Source organism: Microtus oregoni, unplaced genomic scaffold (genome assembly GCF_018167655.1).
Source record: "Microtus oregoni isolate MIOR12 unplaced genomic scaffold, Mior012 000050F_003, whole genome shotgun sequence".
Classification (NCBI taxonomy): Eukaryota; Metazoa; Chordata; class Mammalia; order Rodentia; family Cricetidae; genus Microtus; species Microtus oregoni.
Genome location: NW_024543227.1, coordinates 1,447,838 through 1,462,091, shown reverse-complemented (window position 1 = coordinate 1,462,091; position 14,254 = coordinate 1,447,838). Strand labels below are relative to the sequence as shown.

Here is a 14,254-nt window from a genome sequence, read left to right as displayed (position 1 = left end):
CATCTTACTACATGTTCTGGGAAGTTAGGTCCCCTAGAAGCTTTCCTGACCAATACCAGGAGAGGTTAACTCCTTTCCTAGGTCAGGAATAGGATTCTTACAGCAGCTACCCCCAACATAGGAGCTATGCCCAGAAGCTTGTACCTCTCAAGGATCCTTTGTCCTATGGCAAGCACTGAGCAACTCCCACTGCAGGGTCACCTGTACAGGAATGGAGGTTGAACCGAAGCCTCCTCTTTTCCTGGAGGTAAGGTATCCCTTGTCCTCCCACCAAGCTCATACTCTTGGGTTTACCCAGAGGTTCTAGACTCCACCAAGGAAATCCCATATTCCCCATCCTAAATCTTTCTTATAGGTTTAAATGGGAGCCTTTCTCACCTAGTTTTCTGGAATCTTTCATGTTCCAAGGTTTATTCTTGGAAAAGTTGGGAGAGTCGGGGAAGAGATCCCTGGTGGAGATCAACAGGAACTGGCACAAAGAGGGAGAAACCCAGGAGTCCTCCATCTTACTGCCTGTATATTGGGATGGGACCAAGCTCCAAGACAAGGGATTAGTCTCCTTGAAATTCAGAAAGTGGGGGTTGTGGCTTCAAGAGAAAGATACAAAGGAAGATTCTGTCAAGTCTCTCCACGGAATGGGACGTCCAGGTCTACAACAGGGCTACTTTCACAGTAACTCAGAAGAAGCTCAGGCTCCTTCCTCACATGAGAGCTCTTAACAAAGAGCTTGGACCACCTTCAGACTCAATGAAGCGAGGAACAGAAGTGGGTGTCACTTTCAGACATGGGTTCCTTGAGAACAGAATATCTCAAGGCTTTTCATAGGCAGATCCTGCATCTTCCTTGCTCTCAGAACACGGATTCATACACTCCCATCACTATCCTCTCCAAATCCATACCCTTTTCTAATTCAAGGGACTGATAAATTCACTGGAAAGAAATAGAGACTGACAGCTATGAACTGTTTTAAACTCTTCTTGGGCAGGACTGTAAGGATGTAGGCCTTACTCTTCTTAGAAATAAGTCTGGATGTTACACAGAGATACCCTGTCTCAAACAACAACAACTACAACAACAAACCCTCACACAAACAAATAAATAAAAACAAAAAGAGAAAGAAAGAAAAGAAAAGAAATAGAACTAGGTCTGGAGTCTCAAGAAAATAATCACAAAGCCATTTTAGCAAGGCAAGAAGTTTGACTTGCGCAGAATGGCACATAGCCGTGCCCAATCAAAGTCAAGAACACTGAGCAGAATCCCATTTGGTTTTTGGTTTTTATTTCTACCACAAAAGGGAGCCTGTGCCTTAGCCTGAGGGGTCAGAGCTGGGCCTGACATGATTATCCACTTGGGTAACTTGAATGGCTTAGCTGGTAATTGAAGCACAAATTCTGAGAATACCATGCATCGTGGAACACACATTTTGATTTGAAGAAGTGCTGGCCCGGGGGAAATTTCAATTTTTTTCAAGTGGATTCTCTATTATTAAAAAAAAAAGACTTTGTCTTATTTAACCCTTTAATAAAGACAATTTGCCTTATTCGCATTTCCCACAATCCCACCAAGCTGTGGTTCCAGTTGCAGAAATGATTGTACTACTCAGAGCTGGAAACCTCAGGCTAGGCAATTCTGAGACCTGAGTCCTGAGCTTCTCTTCAAGAAAAAGGAAGCATTTGTGTAACTAACAAAATTTAAGATCCTTACGCATTTTTTATTTTGATGCAGGCTTACACGCTGCCTCCCAGATATGCCTTGAACTCGTGCAATCTTTCCGCCTCATCCTCCCATAGTCTGATATTACAAACATGAGCCACCACACTTGGTTTAAGGTCAGGGACCATCTTAAATGCAGAATGCCTAGCATACCCAGTCTTTAATGGGGGGTTCAATAAATTCTAGCAAGAAAAATTAACACAATAATAGTTATAAGAAATCCTTGATATGATATTCAATGTTAACAACTTGGGCCTTTGGTGTTATATATAGTCTGTCATCACAATGTTTCTTAAATTGTTAACATAATTACTACCATTTTAGAAGTAAGAACACGGAGATTCAGAGAGGTTGAGTAACTTGGTCACAGTCACATTGCTGTGAAGTGGAAGGGCTGAGATTCAAATTCATGAAATCTGGCTTTAAAACCTGCCCTTTTGGGGCTGGAGAGATGGCTCAGTGGTTAAGAGCATTGCCTGCTCTTCCAAAGGTACTGAGTTCAATTCCCAGCAACTACATGGTGGCTCACAACCATCTGTAATGAGGTCTGGTGCCCTCTTCTGGCCTGCAGACATACACACGGACAGAATATTGTATACATAATAAATAAATAAATATTAAAAAAAACCTGCCCTTTTAAGCTTGCTACCATAACCAGAGCAATGCAAAACTAAAATTATACCTCCACTGCTTCAGGTCTCAGTTACTATGTTCATCATATGTGAATAACAATGCTACATGCTTGCACAGCATTATGAGACATAGTAGCTAGCATGTAAGAAAGTATCTGTCACATAGTGGGCATTAATGTCATCTGCCTTTCCTTTCACACCAATCAGAACAGGGAGGAATGAGGGGACGTGGAATGAAGGCATAGTGGTAGAGGAGCTAAACACCAAAGTTTCAGGGTCAGATGCTTCTGTTCCAGAAACTAGCCACGAACAGCCTGCAGATAGGTGGTCAGCATTGGGAAGACTAGAGTAATGGCCTCAGCCACCATATTCCGTAGTCTAAGGTCGGGAAGGTCCATAGGCAATGACCAGGACTGTTGAGTCAAATCAGAGGATCCAACCCTTTATTCAATTTCTATATCGCTTGGAGCTGATCATCTGACTCTGGATACAATTCCTATAGCTGAGGGGGTGGGTGCCTTGCCTGGTGTCCAGGAGCTTTCTTTAGCTGACTACGTATGACTCCCGGTCTCAGAGATAGACTTCAGCTCCTTTAAAGGAAGAATTTCCCAATAGATGGGAAGGAGTCTGAATCTGATGGTGAGCTCTCCATTTTTTTTTTTTTTTAAAAAAGTGTGTTCAGGTACTGTTAAACACAGGCAGAGGCCCACTGCCCCGGCAACCTCCTAAATCCACCGCAGCTATTTATTCAGGATCCATTGGCTGAGGCAGAGTGGAGGGCAGTGGAAAGCACGGAGTATTGTCCTAGTCTCCAGAAAGGGCAGGAAAGGTTTGGAAGGGAAAGCCTCACTACAGGCCTAAGTCTGCATGGTACCAAGAGGAGGTATGTCTCCCATGTTCTGGAAATGATGCAGACTTGAATGTTGACGTCAGAGACCTAGTTACAGACAATTGAGAAGGGGATTAGCAGCACATTGCTCTGTTGAGGTTAGGTAGAGGAGAAAGAACACCAAGAGAAAGGTGCCACTCCTGCCACAGAAAACTCGGTGGAGAAGGGGCATTTAATCCAAGCAGATCTATAACAAGTGCGGCCAAGAGGAGTTGGTAACATGGAAGACAGCACCTGGCATACAACAGGCACTTAGTAAGAATAAAGACTTAGCAGGGACTCCCCTCCCCAGTCTAAAGAGCGCAAATGGAGGGCCTCACGAAAGAACCATGAGGCTGAGTACAGGAGCAGATACAACATGGCCCATATCTAGCGTGAGCAGACAGATCGGGGTAGAAGAATAACCTACTCATAAACAAAAGCATAGCCTGCTGAAAAGGGCACTGAGAGCCAAGATTAGAAGGCAGAGTCCCAGTATACAGATGGGCAAACTGAGTTCAGCTAATGGAAAAGGACTGGCCCTGGAAATCTCTGCACATGAAGCTAGAGGAAAATGTAGGCCTGGCTACAATGGAGCTAAAATCAAGAGTGAATACACTCAAAATATGCACCAACAACCCAGATAACCTCTTAGTCCCAAAGGGTTCCCAGGCTGTTTGGTGTGGTAAATTGACTCTAGCTGGAAGCCTGACTCTTCCCACTGTCTCCCTCTCCACACCCCCTTCTCTCTCTTTCTCCCTCCCTTCCCCCTTCTCCTCTTTCCCTCCTTTGCTATCTTCCCAGAACCCTGCCCTGCTAAAGGGAGGAAAGCATCAAAAGAAAATGCCTTATTACAAAGCAGCCTCTGTTCATTGCCTTGGCTGTTGTTAGAGGGGCAGGGAAAGGTTCTGCCTCTGTGCATGCTTACGTGGGCTCAGGAGGGTACCGATGAGGCAAAGTTTGGGACTCAGCTACATATATCTGTCTTCTCTTTGTCTCTTCACATTCAGCATGAAACCTAGAAATAAGAAGTGCACAGTGAGATGCACCATGTTCACCAGCACTGTCAGATAAATAGCAACCGTATTTTCAGGTATGATATATTCCACATGTTGCATGAGATATAGATATATATTTATATGCACTTTATCATTTAGCACAGAAACTTAAATAAGTTTCCTCTAATATGAAGTCCTACAATGATCTTCTCTTTTTAAAACTTTTCTCCACCCCCTTTATTGAAAACAGATTCTTTTCAAGTTCACTATAATCTGAATACAATTTCTCCTGACTCCCTTTCTCTACTCCTCCCAGCTCCACCCAGTCTCTTTCATCCAGGTCCACTTCCTTTCTGTCTCTCATTTTAAAAAACAGGCTTCTAAGATATAACAACAAACCACAACAAAATAAAATATAATAAAACAAAAATAAAGAATAATGTTTATTATTGTATCTTGCATTCTATTTTCTCCACGTGCTAAGTGCTGAGATTGTAGGCATGAACCACCAGTCTTGGCTAAGAGGATTTGGGGGGGTGGGTTCTATTGTTTTTTAAATTGATCAATTTGTTTTTTAAATTTCATTTTACATTCCAACCACAGTTCTGCCTCCCACCTCTGCTCACACTCCCCATGCCTCCCCACAGCAGCCCACACCTTCTCTACTCCTCCCGAGGGGTAAGGGCACATTAATTTGGGGCAGTACCAAGTCCCTCTTTCCTGCATTAAGGATAGCATCACATCTCAACACAGAGAATGGGCACCAACAAACAAGGCTGAGCACCAAGGATAGAACCTGATCCCACTGATGGGGGCCCCCTCAGATAGTCCAAACTTCACAACTATCTCTCCACATACAGAAGGCCCATCTGAGTCCATCAATTACTGGAGAAGCCTCTATAATGATAGTTGGGGTAGTCACCAATCTGATAATAGGGGAAGGCCGGTTCAGGAACCCTTTCCACTACTGCTAGGAATCTTAGCTGGGATCATCCTTGTGGATTCTTGGGAATTTCCCTAGCACCAGGTTTCTCCCTAAAACCATAGTGACTCTCTCTATCAAGTTCCCTCTTACATTGCTTTCCCACTTCATTCTCTATGACCATCCTGTTCCCTCATGTTCTCCTTCCCCATTGCCTCTCCTTCACCACCTCCTCACCCCCAGTTTACCCAGGGGATTTCATCTAATTCCCCTTCCCAAGGCGATCCATGCATCCCTCCTTGGGGCTTCCTTGTTACCTAGCTTCTCTGGAGCTCTGGATGGCAGCCTGGTTACCCTTTGCTTTACATCTAATATACACTTAGAAGTGAGTGCATACTATGTTTGTCTTTCTGAGTCTGGGTTACCTCACTCAGAATTTTTTTTCTAGTTCCATCATTTAACCTGCAAATATCATGATGTCTTTTTTTCTGAAATAACAATAATACTCTATTATATAAGTGGACAGCATTTTCTTTATCCATTATTATATTGTGAGACATCTAGGTTGTTTCTAATTTTGGGCTATTGGGAATAGAGTGGAAATGAACATGGAATAGCTAGTGACCTTCTGGGAGGTTGAAGTGTCCTTGGGGTATATGCCCCAAGTGCTATATGTGGAATATGAGGTAGTTTGAGTCCCATCTGGAGTACAAGTATTGAAGAGATCAGGATACAAGGAACCTATCTAAACACAATAAAAACAATTTACAGCAAGCCAACAGCCAGCATCAAATTACACGGAGAGAAACTCAAAGTGATTCCACTAAAATTAGGAAGAATACAAGGATGTCCACTCCCTCCGTATCTTTTCAATATAGTATTAGTTGACCTAGCTAGAGCAATAAGACAACAAAAGGAGATCAAGGGATACAAATTGGAAAGGAAGAAAAGTCAAACTTTCATTATTTGCAGATGATATGATAGTACATATAAGTGACCACAAAAACTCTACCAGAGAACTCCTACAGCAGATAAACACCTTCAGTAATGTGGCAGGATACAAGATCAACACAAAACAATCAGTAGCCCTCCTATATAGAAATGATAAAATAAAGAGAAAGAACTCACAGAAACATCCCTTTTTGCAAGAGCCACAAATATAAATTATCTTGGGGTAGCTATAACTAAGCAACTGAAACACCTATATGACAAGAACTTTAAGTCTCTAAAGAAAGAAACTGAAGAAGATATCAGAAAATGGAAAGATCTCCCACGCTCATGGATGCTCTTGCATAGGTAGGACCAACATAATATAAATGGCAATCTTACCAAAAACATTCTAGAGATTCAAAGAAATGCCCATCAAAATCCAAACACAATTGCTCACAGACTAATAGAACAATATTCAACTTCATGTGAAAAAAAAATTACAATAGTTAAAACAATCCTGTACAATAAAGGAACTTCCAGAGGCATCACCATCCCTGAATTAAAACTTCACCATAGCGCTGTAGTGATAAAAACAGTTTGGTATTGGCATAAAAGCAGACACATGGACCAATGAATTAAATTAAAGCCCCAGGTATTAATTCCTCTGGGCAATGTGCCTTGCCTTCTCTGAGGAGTAGATGAAGGTTGGGGGGACGGGTAAGAAGAGGGAATGGGCTGAGGAGAGGGAATAGAAACTTGGATGGTATGTAAATGAAAAAAATAGATTGTTTTCTTTTTAAAAATACTCACTTTTCTAACTCATCTGAACATACATGAAATATTTATTTAATGATTTTGTATATTGAGACATATACTAGGTGATGTATGAAAAGAGGACATATTTCAGAAAACCTCTCATTTTTGAAACTTACAAAGCATGCAGTGAGATACATAAACATGCAGAAAGTGACAGCACCTTAGGGTTTTGTGAACCAATAGCTACCGCACATTTAGTTATTGCCGTAAATGGAGTGATGGACAGTATTGGCAACGTTAAGAAACAAAATGAGCAGCCTGACCAAGATTATAAAAACTGCCTTTCAAGCCCGGAAACTAAGGCGTCTTTTAAAAGAGAAAGGAGGTATGCTAGAGAGGGTTTCAGGAAGCTACCCATACTCTCAAATATGACCGCATATCAGCAACATATTATTATTAATTCCCCATGATACTGGCATGTTGAACCACCTGCAGGTAAAGTTGAAGTAAAATTGATGGGACTGAGTAATTCAAAGTATCCTTCATTGTTAGCTTACCATGCTTCAAAGAATATAAGGTTTGTTCTTATAATTGTTGTTGTTATTATTTTTATTGTTATTAGTTTTCCTTTGATTGAAAATAGATTGTTTTCTCATGCAACAAATGTCCCAAGAATCCTATCAAAGCACTAAACTCAACCTGGAATCCAGTATGCTCAAAGGACCTGATGCAGACCCTTTGCAGAGACTCTGAACGTTGGCGCGGTTCCTCTGACTTCACAAGGGCTTTGATGAAGCTGTTACCAGGTGTGGGGATGTAGCTCAGAGGTAGAGCACATGTTTCGCATATATGAGGCCCCGGGTTTGAGCCCCGGCATCTCCAAAACAATACTTTTAACCTTTGATTTTCTTTTTTCAGGATGTTTCTGTACAAGGTGTCCCAGAATTTAAAGTCCCGTGATGAGGTTATATATGCATAGCTAATTATTGGATAAAATTGCTCATTTGTCACCGTGACAGCAATGTTCATCTTTGTGACGACATTTCCATAGATACCACCATGGTCTGGTGAGTACAATGTGGTCGGGCTTTTAGGGATATGCTTTGTTCACAGAGCGGAAAAAAAAAGAAAAGCTCTGCATTCGTAGTGGGGACAGTTTCTCTAATGGGTATGCTTTCTTGGGTGAAAACAAGGGTGAAGAGTTCTTCCTTTGAGAGGAAGTAAGGGAGGGCTGGGCTGAGCCATTCCTGGTTACTAAAGGGGGAGGCAGCATTGCGGTTGTCATAGAAACCGGGGTCATTATGGCGACTCTTTTCAAATGGCGACCTGACGATGTCCTGGAAAGGAGCATTCAGTTCCTGGTGTTTGGACTGAGTTGAGCTTATGGATTCCCGGAGGTGAGCACCAGAATCTTTCTGAGGGTTGGGAGGCAGATGCAGGGATTCCAGACCCAAGTAGGACCACTCCTACCTCGGGGTTTGCAGCCTGTGTTTCTCCGGAAGGAGAGAGACTTGGGACCATTCTGCCTCCTCCTGTGCTGTTCTGTACAGGGCTGTGCTGGAGCCATTGTCCAGGAGGGGAGTTGTCGGAGAGTGAGCAGGAGGGAAATGAGGCCAAATGAGCACTCTGTGATCCCGACTTCCCACTCTGTGCGTGAGATTGCTCGCTGACATTTGAGGTTTTCCGTATGTTTCATAGAAATGTTAGAAATGTTTTATCAGATATGTGTATTTCTAACTTTTCTCCTAGCCTCAGACTTATCATCTCAATTCTCATCCATGTCTTTGGAAGAGCGGGAGATTTTCAATTGTAAGATCCCACCTTCTCTAGTTCTTCAATTACGGTTTTTATTCGGTGTCTTGTCTGCGAAATCTTTGCCTGGCACTCAGTGACAGGGATTTTCTTCTTGTGTTCTGTTTGACATTTATAGGCTGATTTTTATATTTTTACATCCGTAATTTATTTTGAATGGTCTTCACATATGATACGATGTAGGTCCTTGTTTATATTTGTGGGTATGGATATACACTTGCCTCAGTATTGCTTCCTGAAAGGCCATCTTTATGCATCAAATTGCCTTGTTTATTTGTGAAACATCAGTTCTCCAATTATCCAATCATGGTACATATGCCAGTAATCCCAGTGCCTGGGAGGCTGCAGCAGGAGTATGGTCAGTTCTTCTCAGCACACACTACACGCACTACACACAAGCTTGATGCCAGCATCAGGTACAGGAAAAATGTTGACTCGATATAGGCAGTGGTCTGCAAATGTGTGGATGTGAGCGTGGAATGTTGGTTTTGGACTTTTTCTTGCCAACTTTGATTCAATAGCATGCTGGTCCAATTACTGTAGGTTCAAACAGAGGTCTCCTATCAGGCAATGCTGTTCTCTAACATTTGTCTGTTTCTAAGGTTTACACAAGCTATATATTTAGTCTACAATGTTTAGAGTTATCCACTCAATTTTTAAAAAGAATAAGTGCTATTTTGTTGTTAGTGCATCCAATCTGTAGCTCAGTTTTGAATCAACAGAAATCTTACTAATAATGAATTGTTTGAGCCGCGAACATAGTTGTCCTTCATTAAGACAGGTTGTCTCCAATTCAGCAATGTTTGGAAATCTCTCGGCCTATCAGCACTATGGATCTATCTGTCGGGATAATGCACAAATATTTGTACTTTTTGATTCATCTATAACTGCTATTATTTTTTAAACAAATTTATACATATTGTTTTTTCTGTGAACAAATTATTAAATCTTCTGTAAACTGTCAGGAAACAAGTGTCAATGAAACTTACAAAGGATATTTTTTGTTGAAAGCATGGATTATCCCATGATGAAAACGTTATTTGATGTGTAATGCAGTTTGTCGTTAAATTCTTATCGGCATTTACAGGTTATTATTGACAGTCTGAAACAAATGAGAGAAATGTCCCAGAGACAAATCCATGGCCATCGTCACAGGAATCTCATTCAGACCACATAATTTAGTAGCTCTCACCATCCTGTGTGTGGTCAGAGATGAGTCTGTTGTAACGTGATTGTACCCCTTGAGCTCTCAGTAAATACCAGGAAGCTAGGAGAGTGAGAATGAGAGGTGTCTGTGTGTGTGTGTACAGGAATTCCTTGGCAGAGGCTGGTCTGCAAAGCCTGGTTGATTGACTCTTAGACCTGCAGTGATATGGAGATGGTGGAAGTCGCAGTCCCAATGCCTAATTACAGTTTCCTTTGTGTTCTCTTGAGCCCATGAGTAGCCACGCCTTGGGCCCCCTGTGTTGGACTTACCTAACACCTTGTCACTAACAGATGACGTTGGACCTGACATTTAAAATATCAGAATATGTCTCCTTAACAAAGCTCTAAGCTTCTGCGAGTCAAAGTACTGTGTGTCATCACATAGCAGCTAGTAGCTGAGGTTTCTCTGCTTTACCATAATAGTCTACTTAATATTATCTCCAATGCACTGAAGGAGAGTCTATAGTTTCTTCATTCTGTTATTATAAAAACTTCATGAAACTGTTTCCACATTGTAACATGCAATTTGTACTAACATAAACCTGTCTCAATCATGTTTATTCACAGATATTTGATTCCAGAATGAACTCACTTCTTCCTTCGAGGTGAGAGCTGTGTGTTTACATTGACAATTGTTAGTGTGTGTTGTGTATATACTCATGCTTGTGCAGATATCTCCCTGGATATATATGTGTGAATGTTAGTTAATCACTTACTGCTGTGATAGGTTATGTGTTATAATTCTCCTGGTCCTCTTCAATGATTACCTGGTGTGTAGTACACTGCTTACTTATCTCCATATTTCTTTACTCATGTGCTGACTTATATCAGTATGGCTCAACACCCATTTTCCTAAACTGTTTTCATCTATTGCCGTTCTCTATTTCCATGCTCCATTTGTCCCAGTATTGGCTAGAGGAATCCATTTAAGATGGCATCAATGAATACCGCAAATTCACCTTAAGCTTAGGAGCTCACAGCCCTGCTTCAGGGAAAGTTTGCCCCAAATTAACAGCTCTGCTCTGGTAGGGGAGGGTTACCCCAGCCAGGTTGTTACAGCTCTGCTTAGATCCTCAGAAGAGTAACAACTCTGCTCTGCTAAGAGAAACTTTTCCAGTTCTGCTCCCCTCTCCTCCGCTTGGCTCCAGTTGAAGTCATTGCTTCTCTGTTCTTCTTAGGCAAAGAAGGTCTTACCCAAGCCTCATTCAAGAGATTCACTGGGAGGGAAGAGTCCAGGAGGTGGCTGACCCTGCAAGAGTGTGAAAGGCAGCTACCAACTGAACAGGTACAGGGTGGTTTCATGCTCAGTGATTAGCTTGTTTTCCTGCTCTGGGATTGGTTCCTTTTATGCTGAGAGATTGGTTAGTTTGTTTTGCTGAATTGGTAAGTGGAAGAGTGTGTTTCTGTGGCTTTGGTTTCAGGGGCAAAGTGTGTTTATTTCACTGGCCTTTTTAAAACGTTGGGCTCTGGTTTCAGGGCCAGTGAATTGATTCTAGTCTCAGGGTCAGTGTATGTTTCTTTTGCTCTGGTTTCAGGATCAGGGTGTGCTGCTTTGGACAGAAAGGGGTGTTGTTTCCCCTAGAAACAGATATGCAGTCCATTGTGGGCCAGCAAGTGAGTGCTGAGAACCCAGCCCAGGTCTTCTGTAAGAACAGCAAGTCCTGTTAACCATGGGGCAATCTCTGAAGTCCAAGTCACCAAATATAAAACGTAATTTGTATTTTTCCACTTTTCCCCATAATGACAATAGACATCTTCTTATACTCAGGTAGGTATAAGTTTCATTATTATTTACCAATCCATAAAGTTTCTTTATGATACTTAGGTTCTCATACCCAACCACTGCCCAACCCTGTCTGCAGAAAAATACAACAATCTGATATTATAGACAAATTTATATATGCTGGAATGTATTAGGATAGAACCAGAGTTTAGAGACATCTGGCCTTCATTCATCTTGAATATATGTTTAAATTTATCTCTTTTGTTGCCCATGATAATTGTTCATTCTTAATATTAAATAGTGTAGCATTGTATAGCTACACGGCAAGTTTTATAATTTAGTTTATTTCATGTGTATATATGCTTGCCTACATATAGGTATGAAGAGCGCATGCATGCCTGTTGCCCATGGAAGCCAAGAGAGGATATTGAATCCCTTGGCACTGGAGTTAACAGTTGAAAACTGCCATGCTGGTTTTGGGAAATGTGTCTTTGCCTGTTGCCTGTTGCTGAGGTTGTTTTCAATTTCAGTGTCTTGTATATAAAGCTGTTGTGAACTGAAATAAATAAGTCTTTAAAAGAAAATATGTCCTCTTTCTCCAGGTTATATATTTGGGTTGTGATGGCCAGATGACAATTAACATATGAAGAAACAGAAAAAGATTTTTCCAAGTTATCATCCTGTTTTCCATGGCCACCAGCAGTGGGTATGGGAGAGTCATCCTCCACAAACTTGCCAGGTCTTTGTATGACAAGTCTTTATTTCTGAGTATTTTATGGGGTTGTCTAGAGTCCCCTCAGAGTCACCTGTTGATGGAGGAAGGTCATTGGCTAATAAAGGAACTGCCTTGGCCCATTTTATTGGTTAGAAGATAGGTGGGAGGAGTAAACAGAACAGAACGCTGGGAGGAAGAGGAAGTGAGCTCAGACTCCACAGCTCTCCTCTCGGGGGCAGAAGCCTCAGAGAGACGCCATGCCCCGCTCCTGGGCAGACACACGAGATGAAGCTCCGACCTAGAATCTTCCCGGTAAGACCGGTGCTCACAGATTATTAGAGATGGGTTGATCGGGATAACAGAATTAGCCAGTAAGGTCTAGGACTAAAGGGCCAAGCAGTGTTTAAATGAATACAGTTTCCGTGTAATTATTTTGGATAAAGCTAGCCGTGGGGGCGGCCGGGTGCCGGGGACGCAGCCCCGCCGCCCTTATTACTACAACCTGTCTCTCTTCCCTAAGTGTTAAGGATGTTGCTGCTGTATGTTTCTCTGAGTGGAGCATCTACTCACCCTTCTGGTCAAGTTTTATTTCCTGAATTGTCTATTTTCTTAGTGTCTCCTTTAGAAGCTTTCTGTATTCTGGATACAAGAAGACTGTCATCTGATATACAATTTCCCACATTCATTTTCCCAGGTAAGAAAAATATGTTTCTATCATATATTTGGAAGAATAGATATTTTCTCACTTTATGGAATTCATAACACTCCAGTTCTTCATTTAATGAAAGGGGGTTTGCCATATCTAAGAAGTTTGTTTGTAATTCATGAACCTGAACATCCAATTGTATTCTGCTACAAGATTCATGTTTAGGTTGTAATTTGGACTTCTTTTAGGTTTATTTTCCCTATTTACTGAGGGTCTGCCTGTATGTCTGTGTGTGCCAAATACACGTTTGAGTGCAGATGCCCACTGAGACCAGAAGAGACTGTCAGTTCCCCTGGATCTGGAGTTACAGACATCTGTCACCCACCATATGGGTGCTGGAAACTGAAGTCAGGTCCTCTGCAATAGCAAAAGGCACTCTTAACTTTTGAGATGTCTCTCTAGTCCTGTGTAGATCATTTGTTCATTCTCGATTGACTTTTGTATCCTGCGATATACGATTGTCTATATTTATATTTGTGCATGGGGAGGTCTGCTTGTCCCAAAATAAGACAGAAAGACAGGGCATTGAAGGGGATATGAGAGGGAACACACAGCCCCTCACCCTGTAATCATTTTTACATTTTCCTGACATTCAAGAGACCTCAAGCCAACTGATAGAGCCAAAATTACCTGCAGATATGATGCAACTATTCCTAAAGACATCCCAAATAATGTTTAAAAATAACAACAAATAAACTAGAGTCTGAAGATAGGGTTCATTCTTTAATATCACTGGATGTCTTCCAGAGGATCCAGGGTTGATACCCAACACCTACCCGATGGTTCACAACTGTCTGTAACTCCAGTTCCGAGAGATCTCATAAAGTCTGGTACTGTCTGTGGGCATTAGGTACTCACGTGGTGCACAGACTTCCCTGTGGAAAAGCATTCAAAAGCAGAAAATAAAAAACGCAGTTATGCTTTCTTAGGGGCAGAATACTTGTAGCCTTGAGATGGATGATGATAGCACTCTATTCTATCGCCTAAGTCACATAATCACCTTACAATTTAATTTACTGAAAGAAACTTTAAAAGGAATAAGCACATTTAAAAGCATTGCTTTTTAGTTTCATTTTTTACTTTTTAATAACCTATTGAATATTTTTTTCCTAATGGAAAAATAGAACCCATTTAAAGAGTAAAAATATTCTTATAGTTAATTTAAAAACCTGAATATAGGCTTTAATGTAATTTAATCTTGAAATTTTCTGAATTACATTCTTTCAGCAATGTAACTTTAGAGCCATAAAAATCCTCCCATTTCTCCCTCTCC

General features: G+C 41.4%; 1 long non-coding RNA gene and 1 other non-coding gene across 2 annotated transcripts; both read left to right on the top strand.

The window, feature by feature from the left end:
• The first annotated feature begins 7,629 nt into the window (after window positions 1-7,629).
• Trnaa-cgc lies at window positions 7,630-7,701 on the top strand. Its single transcript has one exon. It is a non-coding gene; the product is annotated as a tRNA-Ala (tRNA).
• Window positions 7,702-8,158: 457 nt separating this feature from the next.
• LOC121436781 lies at window positions 8,159-11,439 on the top strand. Its single transcript, XR_005972786.1, has 4 exons — window positions 8,159-8,216; window positions 10,405-10,442; window positions 11,016-11,122; window positions 11,373-11,439. It is a non-coding gene; the product is annotated as an uncharacterized LOC121436781 (long non-coding RNA).
• Window positions 11,440-14,254: the final 2,815 nt, after the last annotated feature.